The sequence below is a fragment of the Amia ocellicauda genome, unplaced genomic scaffold (assembly GCF_036373705.1).
Source record: "Amia ocellicauda isolate fAmiCal2 unplaced genomic scaffold, fAmiCal2.hap1 HAP1_SCAFFOLD_30, whole genome shotgun sequence".
NCBI lineage: Eukaryota > Metazoa > Chordata > Actinopteri > Amiiformes > Amiidae > Amia > Amia ocellicauda.
The window spans coordinates 943878-956957 of NW_027102865.1; the positions used below are offsets into that span (position 1 = coordinate 943878).

A 13080-nucleotide genomic window follows, 5' to 3' on the forward strand; every position below is an offset into this window, starting at 1 on the left:
GTATTTAGGGCAGGACAGCAGGAAATGCGCCTGTGTTTCGACCTCCCCTAGGTCACACTGGCTGCACAGCCGCTCTTCTCTGGCAACCCAGAATTTTCTGTAGCGGCCTTTTTCAATGGCGAGGCTGTGGTCACTGAGCCTGTATTTAGTTAGATTTTGTCTCTCTTTTATATTTTGGATTTTTAAGTATTCAGCCAATGTAATGTTTCTATTCAGGGCCCGGTAGCATTCCAATTTGTTTTGTAATTCTAATTCGTGTCTCTAATCTTTTGTGTATTTGCTTTTCAGGTACATGTCAATTTTCCCAATTGTTGTTGTTTTGGTCATTGTGTGTTCGGGCTCTGTGAGCCTCAGAGCCGTGGGGGCGTTTCTGTGTACGTGTAAGATGTTTTTATTAAATTCTAGGTGGAATATTTCCATGGGGCTTTTGTCCCAATTGTTGTTATTGAGGTTCATGAGGGGACCCCACACTTCGCTCCCATATAGCAGGATTGGTTGGATGATGGAGTTTAATATTTTAATCCAAATAGTTATTGGTATTGTTGTTTTCCCAAATTGTGTCTTTATGGCATAAAATGCCCGGCGTGCCTTGTCTTTTAATGCGTTTATAGCCAGGCTGAAGCTCCCTGACGCACTGATGGTCAGGCCAAGGTAGTTGTATCTGGTGCAGTGCTCTAATCCAGTGCTGCCCAGAGTGAAGCGGTACCTGTTTCCCTGAGATGGGGCTTTTTTCTGGAAAACCATAACTCTGGTCTTGTCCAGATTGACTGCCAGGGCCCATTTCTGACAGTACTGCTCTAGCAGCGCCAGGTTCTGCTGAAGCCCCTGCTCTGTGGGCGACAGCAGCACCAGGTCGTCTGCGTAGAGCAGGAACTTGATCTCTGTGTCATGGAGAGTTAGGCTGCGGGCGTCAGACTGCTCCAACACTGTGGCCAACTCGATGATGTAGATGTTGAACAGTGTTGGACTCAGACTGCAGCCCTGTCTCACTCCCCGCCCCTGAGTGAAGAACTCTGTTCTTGAGTTGCCAATTTGAACTCCGCATTTGTTTTCAGAATACATTGATTTAATGATGTCATAAACTTTACCCCCTACACCACTCTGTAGAAGTTTATAAAATAATCCCTTGTGCCAGATTGAGTCAAATGCCTTTCTAAAGTCTACAAAACAGGCAAATATTTTTCCTTTATTGTTTTGGGTATATTTATTTATGAGGGTGTGTAGAGTGTAAATATGATCGGTTGTGCGGTGTTTTGGTAGGAAGCCAATCTGACTCTTATTCAGGACACTGTGCTTGGTAAGGAAGGCCAGTATCTGGGCGTTGATGATACTGCAGAACACCTTCCCCAGGTTACTGCTCACACAGCTGCCCCAGTAGTTATTGGGGTCTAATTTGTCTCCACTTTTAAAAATCGGGGTGATCAATCCTTGATTCCCGACCTCAGGGAAACACCCGGCTCTCAGCACCAGGTTAAAGAGTTTGAGCAGAGCCTCCTGCAGCTGCGGGCTGCTGTGCTTCAGCATCTCAGGGCTGATGCTGTCGGGGCCGCTGGCTTTCCTGGGTTTGAGGATTTTGAGTTGATGTTTTAGTTCCTGTATTGTAAATGGGTTATCTAAGGGATTTTGGTTATTCTTAATGATTTCTTCCAATTTATTTAGGTTTTTTAATATTTTAACCTGTTCTGGCTTTGGATTGTTTTCAACATTTTGGTAAAGTTTTTCAAAGTGTGTTTTCCAGATTTCTCCATTTTGAATTGGTATTACATTTTTTGTTTTTGGGGTATTTATTCTGCCCATATAGTGGTCTTTTTTCTTACTGAGGAGTTGCTTGTAATGCCGCAGGGCCTGGCAGTAGCTGAGGCGAGCCTCCTGGTTGTCGGGCTCTCTGTGTTTAGTGTTGGAGAGATGTCTCAGGTGTTTCCTAGAAGTTTCACACTCCTGGTCACACCACTGTTCTTTTTTTCTTTTAGACGATTTCATATTTTGGTTTTTAATTGTTTTAATGTTTGATTTTAAAGCCAGTCTCTCAAATATTTCATTCAGTGTTTTGGTGGCTGAGTTTATTCCGTTTTGGTTTATTTGATAGTGTGAGGATTGATATCTGTCTAACATGTTTTCAATCTCATCACTATTCAGGGCTCTTGTGTAGTTCTCTGTGCTGGGCTCTGACCATCTCTAACTGGGTGGCAGGGAGACCAGTTTTGTGGGAAGTTTGGCTCTGACTTGTGGCTGCGCTGATCTTTTTAGGTAAAGTGTTATTTGGCTGTGGTCTGATAGTGGAGATTGTTGTCTGACTATAAACGCATTGTTGGCTTGTGGGTCCAGGTCAGTTATGGCGTAGTCCACCACACTGCTGCCCAGAGCCGAGCAGTATGTGAATCTCCCCAGAGAGTACCCCCTGGTCCTGCCATTGATGATATATAGACCCAGGCTTTTACATAGGCGCACTACCTGCTTCCTGCTCTTGTTTACCACGCTGTCGTGGCTGTGTCAGTGTGGAGGTGTGTGTGTGGCACAGCGGGGAGTCTCCGAACAGGTGTGTGTTCCCCTCTGTATTGATGTAGTCCATCTCTCTGCCAGTCCTGGCATTGAGATCGCCACACAGCAGTACAGAGCCCAGGGTCTGGAAGTGGCAGATTTCGTTTTGAAGCTCATGAAAGCCTTCCTCATTATAGTAGGGGGAGTCTGCGGGTGGCATATAAATTGCACATAGGTATATATCTGTGTTATTTTGTAGGGTGTCTTTTCTGATTTTCATCCACAGGTGTGTGTCTCCTCTCTGTACTGGGCATAGGGCTGCTCGGAGCTCCTCCCTGTACCACATGATAATCCCCCACGAGGCCCTGCCACACCTGACTTTGGGTTTTTTATAGGAGGGCACAATCAGCTCCCTGTATCCATTGTATCCATCCAGTGTATAGACATATCTGCACAGCACCAAGTCTCTACAAGAATGAAAACATCTGAACTATTTACAGTGTTGATCAGTTCAGGGCCTGTGCTCTTCATTCCAAAAGTTGAGGAGCGTAAACCCTGCATATTCCAACTGCTTATTTTAAAGGACATGTTAATATATTTTATTATACTTGTCTCTTCTACATAAGAAAGTTTAATTTGTGGTCTACAACTGATATTATATTACTATTAATAATTATATATGGATATACATAATAATCACTCAAAGATTTTATCTTTGCATCAAAATATTAGAATAATTAAATCACATTTTTTCTTACTCTCCATCTCCACAACCATATATATGTGTGTTGAGGCTCAGTTAACTCAGCAGTGTGGAACAGATGACACTGAGGAGTTGCCTTATCTGGGCCAGCTGGGCAGCATCGGGCTTCCAGGCTCTGGAAGCCGCTGCTGCGTGGCTGTGTGGCTGTGCTGGTCCCCGGCTGTCCGCTCTGCTGTGCTGGACGGGCCCTCTGGGGATGGGGGGGTGGGGAATGGGGCCGCGGGGTCTCAGGGGCTGGGGCTGGGGTGGAGCCGGTGGCTGGGGATGTGGCCGGGGGCTGGGGGGTTTGCTCCTGGTCTCGAGGTGGGGGTGTGTGGGGTTTCGGCCCAGGGTTGTGTCCTTGAGGACCTTTGAGATGATCCTCACACCCGTCTTGTTGAGGTGGACGTGGTCATACAGGTGATGTGGCTGGATGTCTCAGTGGTGTGCCAGGTGGACGTTGGGGAGGAGGGCACATCTTCGGGACACTTCTGCGTTGATGGCCTGGATGATGTGCAGGGGCACGTCTGTGCGGGGCAGCAGTGTGGAGATGGAAATTTTGGCAGTTGGGAATTCCTCTGTGGCTTTCATTGCTACCTGTCTCAGGGCTGAGGCCACATCGCCCCTACGGGCACTCAGGTCGTTAGTGCCGGTGTGGATGAGGATGTGTTTGACTTGGCAAAGCCTCCTCTTGGAGAGCAGCTCCAGGGCTCTCTGTGCTGTGGAGCACCAAAGCTTTTTCACTTTTCGCCCAGGGAAGAGGCGCCTCTCAACCAGGAACTTCCCATTGGATTCGCTCAGAATGATCACCTCTGCGTTGACCTGCCACTCCGGGTTTGCGTCGGGAGTGGTGGGGGCAGCGGGTGTGTTTTGGGGGAGTGGCGTTTCAGGGGGTTGTGTATTAGTGGCAGGTCTGGTGATAGTGGGTGTGTCAGGAGTGGTGGGGAGTGTGGGTGGATCAGTGGGTGCGTCAGGGGTTGGAGGTGTTGTGGGGTCAGTGCAGTGCAGTCTCTGTGCTCCAGTGATGTGTAGCTCCTCTCTTAGCTCCTCCAGCTGGCTCTGCAGGCTCCTCAGCTAGCTGTGCTGGGGTGTCCAGGTCAGCTCCTCCCTCGCTCTGCGCAGCTCCGTCCTCAGGGTTTGGCTCTGCTCCTCCAGGTCTCTCACTGCTGCTCTCAGCTCATGGATCTCAGCCTTGTGCTGCATCTTTAGTCTGTGCATCTCATCCCGGAGCTGATCACACAAGGAGGTCTGGGCCAGGGTGCTCAAGGTCTGCTCCCTGAACTCCGCAAACTCCAGCTCCAGCACTGATAGGCATTCCTTTAGTGTTTTAATGTTGCTGGAGAGTTTTGGGGAGACAGGGGGGCAGTCTGTGGGAGATGGGGCACTGTCTGGCTCCGTGTGGCTGGGGGCAGACTGCAGGGTGGCCGGCTCTGGCTCTTGTTTCTCTACCTCAGTCTGCTGCTTTGAGGTGTGGAAGCCGAGAGCTAATTGGTCCAGGCTGCTCTCGCTGCCCTGCACCATGATGGTCCCGTTGTGGTATACATTAAAAGTGAGCATCACACTGTCTGTGTCTTTCTCTACCAGCACTGAGATCTGCCTGCCTCTGCTAATGCCCCTCTTGTTGTTATTGGGGTATGTCTGGCACAGAGTTTTGTGAAAGGCGGTGTAGAACAGTAGATTGTTCTTGACCCTGTTTTCTCCTTTACCGGTGTAGTCTAGGATGAGGGTCTCAGGAGATGCTCTCATCACAGCTTGTTTGTAGTCCTTCTTAGCCTGTGCAGAGCGAATGTCTTCAGGGTATCGGATTTCAAAAGGCAGCTCTGCAGTCAGACTGCTGTTCGATAGATTTCTATCAGTCTCAGTGGCAGTTGGGCTCTCTCCTACTGTCACTCTATTCAAATCGGAGCTCTGCATTTTCATTGGCTGAGTCAACTACTGAGAATGCTTATTTATTTTATTAATACATATTTTTTTGTTTAATTATTTGTCTCTTACCTCCAATTCTTGTCTTCAGCTTTTCTTTTCTGACTTTTCTTCCTGAACTGTCTCTCTGCTTTCTTCTTTTTGTGTTTCTCTTAAAATTATTATTTTTTGAATACTTTTTCTTCTGAATTTCTATTCCATGTCTTCTGTGTATGTTTATAGTGCTATATATTCATTTGTAAATCACAAATTAAATCCGCTTATGTATAAAAACAAATGTTTTTTAGGAGCTCATATTCCTCTCTCTCTCTCTCTCTCTCTCTCTCTCTCTCTCTCTCTCTCAATTCAGTGCATTTTTATTGTCAAAGCAATTGGACATACATACACATACATACATATACACTCACCTAAAGGATTATTAGGAACACCTGTTCAATTTCTCATTAATGCAATTATCTAATCAACCAATCACATGGCAGTTGCTTCAATGCATTTAGGGGTGTGGTCCTGGTCAAGACAATCTCCTGAACTCCAAACTGAATGTCGAATGGGAATGAAAGGTGATTTAAGCAATTTTGAGCGTGGCATGGTTGTTGGTGCCAGACGGGCCGGTCTGAGTATTTCACAATCTGCTCAGTTACTGGGATTTTCACGCACAACCATTTCTAGGGTTTACAAAGAATGGTGTGAAAAGGGAAAAACATCCAGTATGCGGCAGTCCTGTGGGCGAAAATGCCTTGTTGATGCTAGAGGTCAGAGGATAATGGGCCGACTGATTCAAGCTGATAGAAGAGCAACTTTGACTGAAATAACCACTCGTTACAAACGAGGTATGCAGCAAAGCATTTGTGAAGCCACAACACGTACAACCTTGAGGCGGATGGGCTACAACAGCAGAAGACCCCACCGGGTACCACTCATCTCCACTACAAATAGGAAAAAGAGGTGAGACATTCAGATGGTAGAGTCAGAATTTGGCTAAAACAGAATGAGAACATGGATCCATCATGTCTTGTTACCACTGTGCAGGCTGGTGGTGGTGGTGTAATGGTGTGGGGGATGTCTTCTTGGCACACTTTAGGCCCCTTAGTACCAATTGGGCATCGTTTAAATGCTACGGCCTACCTGAGCATTGTTTCTGACCATGTCCATCCCTTTTTGACCACCATGTACCCATCCTCTGATGGCTACTTCCAGCAGGATAATGTACCATGTCACAAAGGTCGAATCATTTCAAATTGGTTTCTTGAACATGACAATGAGTTCACTGTACTAAACTGGCCCCCACAGTCACCAGATCTCAACCCAATGGAGCATCTTTGGGATGTGGTGGAACGGGAGCTTCGTGCCCTGGATGTGCATCCCACAAATCTCCATCAACTGCAAGATGCTATCCTATCAATATGGGCCAACATTTCTAAAGAATGCTTTCAGCACCTTGTTGAAGCAATGCCACGTAGAATTAAAGCAGTTCTGAAGGCGAAAGGGGGTCAAACACAGTATTAGTATGGTGTTCCTAATAATCCTTTAGGTGAGTTCATCGTAGCTCTTAATACTCTCTTTCTGTCTGGAGGAGATATAATTGAAGTATTGTAAACGTACCCGGCTACTTTCAACACCCATTGCTGCACTGATATTTTTCCCTCCATTTTTCTTTATCCATTTTTTTTTTGCTGGAAGTTCCGTCAATACCCGTCAGCCTTTAAGAGACATCATGCAGCCAGGCCTCTTGGCTTGCGGCCACACCGTCCTGAACGCGCCCAATCTCATCAGATCTCGGAAGCTAAACGGGGCAAGGGCTCGTCAGTACTTGGATGGGAGACCTCCTAGAAATACCAGGTGCTGCAAGCTTTTTACGTCTCCTGGGGAACTTCATCGTAGCTCTTAATACTCTCTTTCTGTCTCCAGGAGATATAATTGAAGAATTGTACACGTACCCGGCTACTTTCAACACCCTTTGCTGCACTGGTATATTTCCCTCTATTTTTCTTTTTTTTTTTTGCTGGCAGTTCCGTCAATACCCGCCAGCCTTTAAGAGACATCATGCAGCCAGGCATCTCGGCTTGCGGCCACACCATCCTGAACGCGCCCGATCTCGTCAGATCTCGGAAGCTAAACGGGGCAGGACCTGGTCAGTACATGAATGTGAGACCTCCTGGAAATACCTAGTGCTGCAAGCTTTTACGTCTCCTGGGTAACTTTATCGTAGCTCTTAATACTCTCTATCTGTCTGGAGGAGATATAATTGAAGTATTGTACACGTACCCAGCTACTGTCAACACCCTTTGCTGCACTGATATTTTTCCATCCATTTTTCTTTTTTTTTTTTTTTTTTGCTGGAAGTTCCGTCAATACCCGCCAACCTTTAAGAGACATAATGCAGCCAGGCCTCTCGGCTTGCGGTCACACCGTCCTGAATGCGCCCGATCTCGTCAGATCTCGGAAGCTAAACGGGGCAGGGCCTGGTCAGTACTTGGATGGGAGACCTCCTAGAAATACCAGGTGCTGCAAGCCTTTTACGTCTCCTGGGTAACTTCATCGTAGCTCTTAATACTCTCTTTCTGTCTCCAGGAGATATAATTGAAGAATTGTACACGTACTAGGCTACTTTCAACACCCTTTGCTGCACTGGTATATTTCCCTCTATTTTTCTTTTTTTTTTTTGCTGGCAGTTCCGTCAATACCCGCCAGCCTTTAAGAGACATCATGCAGCCAGGCATCTCGGCTTGCGGCCACACCATCCTGAACGCGCCCGATCTCGTCAGATCTCGGAAGCTAAACGGGGCAGGACCTGGTCAGTACATGAATGTGAGACCTCCTGGAAATACCTGGTGCTGCAAGCTTTTACGTCTCCTGGGTAACTTTATCGTAGCTCTTAATACTCTCTATCTGTCTGGAGGAGATATAATTAAAGTATTGTACACGTACCCAGCTACTGTCAACATCCTTTGCTGCACTGATATTTTTCCATCCATTTTTCTTTTTTTTTTTTTTTTTTTTTTTTTTTTGCTGGACGTTCCGTCAATACCCTCCAGCCTTTAAGACACATCATGCAGCCAGGCCTCTTGGCTTGAGGCCACACCGTCCTGAAGACGCAAGATCTCGTCAGATCTCGGAAGAAAAACTAGGCAGGGCCTGGTCAGTAATTGGATGGGTGACCTCCTGGAAATACCAGGTGCTGAAAGCTTTTTACATCTCCTGGGTAACTTCAGCGTAGCTCTTAATACTCTCATTCAGTCTGGAGGAGATATAATTGAAGAATTGTACATGTACCCGGCTACTTTCAACACCCTGTCCTGCACTGATATTTTTCCCTCCATTTTTCTATTTATTTATTTTTTATTTTTTGCTGGAAGTTCCGTCAATACCCGCCAGCCTTTAAGAGACATCATGCAGCCCGGCCTCTTGGCTTGCGGCCACACCGTCCTGAACACGCCCGATCTCGTCAGATCTCGGAAGCTAAACGGGGCAGGGCCTCGTCAGTACTTGGATGGGAGACCTCCTGGAAATACCTGGTGCTGCAAGCTTTTTACGTCTCCTGGGAAACTTCATCGTAGCTCTTAATACTCTCTATCTGTCTGGAGGAGATATAATTGAAGTATTGTACACGTACCCGGCTACTTTCAACAGCCTTTGCTGCACTGATATTTTTCCCTCCATTTTCCATTTTTTTTTTTTGCTGGAAGTTCCGTCAATACCCGCCAGCCTTTAAGAGACATCATGCAGCCAGGACTCTTGGCTTGCGGCCACACCGTCCTGAACGCGCCTGATCTCATCAGATCTCGGAAGCTGACGGGGCAGGGCCTGGTCAGTACTTGGATGGGTGACCTCCTGGAAATACCAGGTGCTGCAAGCTTTTTACTTCTCCTGGGTAACTTCATCATAGCTCTTAATACTCTCTTTCAGTCTGTAGGAGATATTATTGAAGAATTGTACACGTACCCGGCTACTTTCAAAACCCTTTGCTGCACTGATATTTTTCCCTCCATTTTTCTTTTTTCTTTTTTTTTTTGCTGGAAGTTCCGTCAATACCCGCCAGCCTTAAAGAGACATCATGCAGCCGGGCCTCTCGGCTTTCGGCCACACCGTCCTGAATGCGCATGATATCGTCAGATCTCGGAAGCTAAACGGGGCAGGACCTGGTCAGTACTTGAATGTGAGACCTCCTGGAAATATCAGGTGCTGCAAGCTTTTACGTCTCCTGGGTAACTTTATCGTAGCTCTTAATACTCTCTTTCAGTCTGCAGGAGATATAATTGAAGAATTGTACACGTACCCGGCTACTTTCAACACCCTTTCCTGCACTGATATTTTTCCCTCCATTTTTCTATTTTTTTTTTTATTTTTTTTTGCTGGAAGTTCCGTCAATACCCGCCAACCTTTAAGAGACATCATGCAGCCAGGCCTTTCGGCTTGTGGCCACACCGTCCTGAATGCGCCCGATCTCGTCAGATCTCGGAAGCTAAACGGGGCAGGGACTGTTCAGTACTTGGATGGGAGACCTCCTAGAAATACCAGGTGCTGCAAGCTTTTTACGTCTCCTGGGTAACTTCATCGTAGCTCTTAATACTCTCTTTCTGTCTCCAGGAGATATAATTGAAGAATTGTACACGTACCCGGCTACTTTCAACACCCTTTGCTGCACTGGTATATTTCCCTCTATTTTTCTTTTTTTTTTTTGCTGGCAGTTCCGTCAATACCCGCCAGCCTTTAAGAGACATCATGCAGCCAGGCCTTTTGGCTTGTGGCCACACCGTCCTAAATGCGCCCGATTTCGTCAGATCTCGGAAGCTAAACGGGGAAGGGCCTGTTCAGTACTTGGATGGGAGACCTCCTAGAAATACCAGGTGCTGCAAGCTTTTTACGTCTCCTGGGTAACTTCATCGTAGCTCTTAATACTCTCTTTCTGTCTCCAGGAGATATAATTGAAGAATTGTACACGTACCCGGCTACTTTCAACACCCTTTGCTGCACTGGTATATTTCCCTCTATTTTTCTTTTTTTTTTTGCTGGCAGTTCCGTCAATACCCGCCAGCCTTTAAGAGACATCATGCAGCCAGGCATCTCGGCTTGCGGCCACACCATCCTGAACGCGCCCGATCTCGTCAGATCTCGGAAGCTAAACGGGGCAGGACCTGGTCAGTACATGAATGAGAGACCTCCTGGAAATACCTAGTGCTGCAAGCTTTTACGTCTCCTGGGTAACTTTATAGTAGCTCTTAATACTCTCTCTCTGTCTGGAGGAGATATAATTGAAGTATTGTACACGTATCCAGCTACTGTCAACACCCTTTGCTGCACTGATATTTTTCCATCCATTTTTCTTTTTTTTTTTTTTTTTTTGCTGGAAGTTCCGTCAATACCCGCCAACCTTTAAGAGACATCATGCAGCCAGGCCTCTCGGCTTGCGGCCACACCGTCCTGAATGCGCCAGATCTCGTCAGATCTCGGAAGCTAAACGGGGCAGGGCCTGGTCAGTACTTGGATGGGAGATCTCCGAGAAATACCAGGTGCTGCAAGCCTTTTACGTCTCCTGGGTAACTTCATCGTAGCTCTTAATAATCTCTTTCTGTCTGGAGGAGATATAATTGAAGAATTGTACACGTACTAGGCTACTTTCAACACCCTTTGCTGCACTGATATTTTTCCCTCCATTTTTCTTTTTATTTTATTTTTTTGCTGGAAGTTCCGTCAATACCCGCCAGCCATTAAGAGACATCATGCAGCCAGGCCTCTCGGCTTGCGGCCACACCGTCCTGAACGCGCCCGATCTCGTCAGATCTCGGAATTTAAAGGGGGCAGGGCCTGGTCAGTACTTTTATGGGTGACCTTCTGGAAATACGAGGTGCTGCAAACTTTTTACGTCTCCTGGGTAACTTCATCGTAGCTCTTAATTCTCTCTTTCTGTCTGGAGGAGATATAATTGAAGAATTGTACACATACCCGGCTACTTTCAACAGCCTTTGCTGCACTGATATTTTTCCCTCCATTTTTTTTTTTTTTTTTTTTTTTTTTGCTGGAAGTTCCGTCAATACCCGCCAGCCTTTAAGAGACATCATGCAGCCAGGCCTCTTGGCTTGCGGCCACTTTGTCCTGAACGCGCCTGATCTCGTTAGATCTCGGAAGCTAAACGGGGCAGGGCCTGATCAGTACTTGGATGGGAGACCTCCAGGAAATACCTGGTGCTGCAAGCTTTTTACGTCTCCTGGGAAACTTCATCGTAGCTCTTTATACTCTCTATCTGTCTGGAGGTGTTATAATTGAGGAATTGTACACGTACCCGGCTACTTTCATCAGCCTTTGCTGCACTGGTATTTTTCCCTCTATTTTTCTTTTTTTTTTTTGCTGGCAGTTCCGTCAATACCCGCCAGCCTTTAAGAGACATCATGCAGCCAGGCGTCTCGGCTTGCGGCCACACCATCCTGAACGCGCCCGATCTCGTCAGATCTCGGAAGCTAAACGGGGCAGGACCTGGTCAGTACTTGAATGTGAGACCTCCTGGAAATACCTGGTGCTGCAAGCTTTTACGTCTCCTGGGTAACTTCATCGTAGCTCTTAATACTCTCTTTCTGTCTGGAGGAGATATAATTCAAGTATTGTACACGTACCCGGCTACTTTCAACACCCTTTGCTGCACTGGTATTTCTCCCTCCATTTCTCTTTTTTTTATTGCTGGCAGTTCCGTCAATACCCGCCAGCCTTTAAGAGACATCATGCAGCCAGGCATCTCGGCTTGCGGCCACACCGTCCTGAACGCGTCCGATCTCGTAAGATCTCGGAAACTGAGTGGGGCAGGGCCTGGTCAGTACTTGGATGGGTGTCCTCCTGGAAATACCAGGTGCTGCAAGCCTTTTACGTCTCCTGGGTAACTTCATCGTAGCTCTTAATAATCTCTTTCTGTCTGGAGGAGATATAATTGAAGAATTGTACACGTACCCGGCTACTTTCAAAACCCATTACTGCACTGATATTTTCCCCTCCATTTTTCTTTTTCTTTTTTTTTTTTGTTTTTTTTTTTGCTGGAAGTTCTGTCAATACCCGCCAGCCATTAAGAGACATCATGCAGCCAGGCCTCTCGGCTTGCGGCCACACCGTCCTGAACGCGCCCGATCTCGTCAGATCTCAGAATTTAAACGGGGCAGGGCCTGGTCAGTACTTTTATGGGTGACCTTCTGGAAATACGAGGTGCTGCAAACTTTTTACGTCTCCTGGGTAACTTCATCGTAGCTCTTAATTCTCTCTTTCTGTCTGGAGGAGATATAATTGAAGAGTTGTACACGTACCCGGCTACTTTCAACAGCCTTAGCTGCACTGATATTTTTCCCTCCATTTTTCTTTTTTTTTTTTTTTTTTTTGCTGGAAGTTCCGTCAATACCCGCCAGCCTTTAAGAGACATCATGCAGCCAGGCCTCTTGGCTTGCGGCCACATTGTCCTGAACGCGCCTGATCTTGTCAGATCTCGGAAGCTAAACGGGGCAGGACCTGATCAGTACTTGGATGGGAGACCTCCAGGAAATACCTGGTGCTGCAAGCTTTTTACGTCTCCTGGGTAACTTCATCGTAGCTCTTAATACTCTCTATCTGTCTGGAGGTGTTATAATTGAGGAATTGTACACGTACCCGGCTACTTTCAACAGCCTTTGCTGCACTGGTATTTTTCCCTCTATTTTTCTTTTATTTATTTGCTGGCAGTTCCGTCAATACCCGCCAGCCTTTAAGAGACATCATGCAGCCAGGCCTCTCGGCTTGCGGCCACACCGTCCTGAATGCGCCAGATCTCGTCAGATCTCGGAAGCTAAACGGGGCAGGGCCTGGTCAGTACTTGGATGGGAGATCTCCGAGAAATACCAGGTGCTGCAAGCCTTTTATGTCTCCTGGGTAACTTCATCGTAGCTCTTAATACTCTCTTTCTGTCTGGAGGAGATATAATTGAAGTA

At 46.8% G+C, this 13080-nt stretch overlaps 2 non-coding genes and 17 pseudogenes across 2 annotated transcripts; all 19 read left to right on the forward strand.

The window, feature by feature from the left end:
* The first annotated feature begins 6875 nt into the window (after positions 1-6875).
* On the forward strand, positions 6876-6994 carry LOC136729014 (uncharacterized; annotated as a pseudogene).
* A 210-nt stretch (positions 6995-7204) lies between these two features.
* Positions 7205-7323, forward strand: LOC136728888 (uncharacterized; annotated as a pseudogene).
* A 215-nt stretch (positions 7324-7538) lies between these two features.
* LOC136729736 (5S ribosomal RNA) lies at positions 7539-7657 on the forward strand. Its single transcript, XR_010809056.1, has one exon. It is a non-coding gene; the product is annotated as a 5S ribosomal RNA (ribosomal RNA).
* A 210-nt stretch (positions 7658-7867) lies between these two features.
* On the forward strand, positions 7868-7986 carry LOC136729670 (uncharacterized; annotated as a pseudogene).
* Positions 7987-8211: 225 nt separating this feature from the next.
* LOC136729240 (uncharacterized) lies at positions 8212-8330 on the forward strand (annotated as a pseudogene).
* A 221-nt stretch (positions 8331-8551) lies between these two features.
* On the forward strand, positions 8552-8670 carry LOC136729388 (5S ribosomal RNA). The gene has a single exon (XR_010808989.1). It is a non-coding gene; the product is annotated as a 5S ribosomal RNA (ribosomal RNA).
* Positions 8671-8881: 211 nt separating this feature from the next.
* LOC136729553 (uncharacterized) lies at positions 8882-8999 on the forward strand (annotated as a pseudogene).
* A 216-nt stretch (positions 9000-9215) lies between these two features.
* Positions 9216-9334, forward strand: LOC136729226 (uncharacterized; annotated as a pseudogene).
* Positions 9335-9554: 220 nt separating this feature from the next.
* LOC136729574 (uncharacterized) lies at positions 9555-9673 on the forward strand (annotated as a pseudogene).
* A 210-nt stretch (positions 9674-9883) lies between these two features.
* On the forward strand, positions 9884-10002 carry LOC136729648 (uncharacterized; annotated as a pseudogene).
* A 209-nt stretch (positions 10003-10211) lies between these two features.
* LOC136728854 (uncharacterized) lies at positions 10212-10330 on the forward strand (annotated as a pseudogene).
* Positions 10331-10546: 216 nt separating this feature from the next.
* On the forward strand, positions 10547-10665 carry LOC136729563 (uncharacterized; annotated as a pseudogene).
* Positions 10666-10881: 216 nt separating this feature from the next.
* Positions 10882-11000, forward strand: LOC136729030 (uncharacterized; annotated as a pseudogene).
* Positions 11001-11218: 218 nt separating this feature from the next.
* LOC136729720 (uncharacterized) lies at positions 11219-11337 on the forward strand (annotated as a pseudogene).
* A 210-nt stretch (positions 11338-11547) lies between these two features.
* Positions 11548-11666, forward strand: LOC136729480 (uncharacterized; annotated as a pseudogene).
* Positions 11667-11874: 208 nt separating this feature from the next.
* On the forward strand, positions 11875-11993 carry LOC136728836 (uncharacterized; annotated as a pseudogene).
* Positions 11994-12221: 228 nt separating this feature from the next.
* On the forward strand, positions 12222-12340 carry LOC136728989 (uncharacterized; annotated as a pseudogene).
* Positions 12341-12558: 218 nt separating this feature from the next.
* Positions 12559-12677, forward strand: LOC136728866 (uncharacterized; annotated as a pseudogene).
* Positions 12678-12887: 210 nt separating this feature from the next.
* LOC136729565 (uncharacterized) lies at positions 12888-13006 on the forward strand (annotated as a pseudogene).
* The last annotated feature ends 74 nt before the right edge of the window (positions 13007-13080 follow it).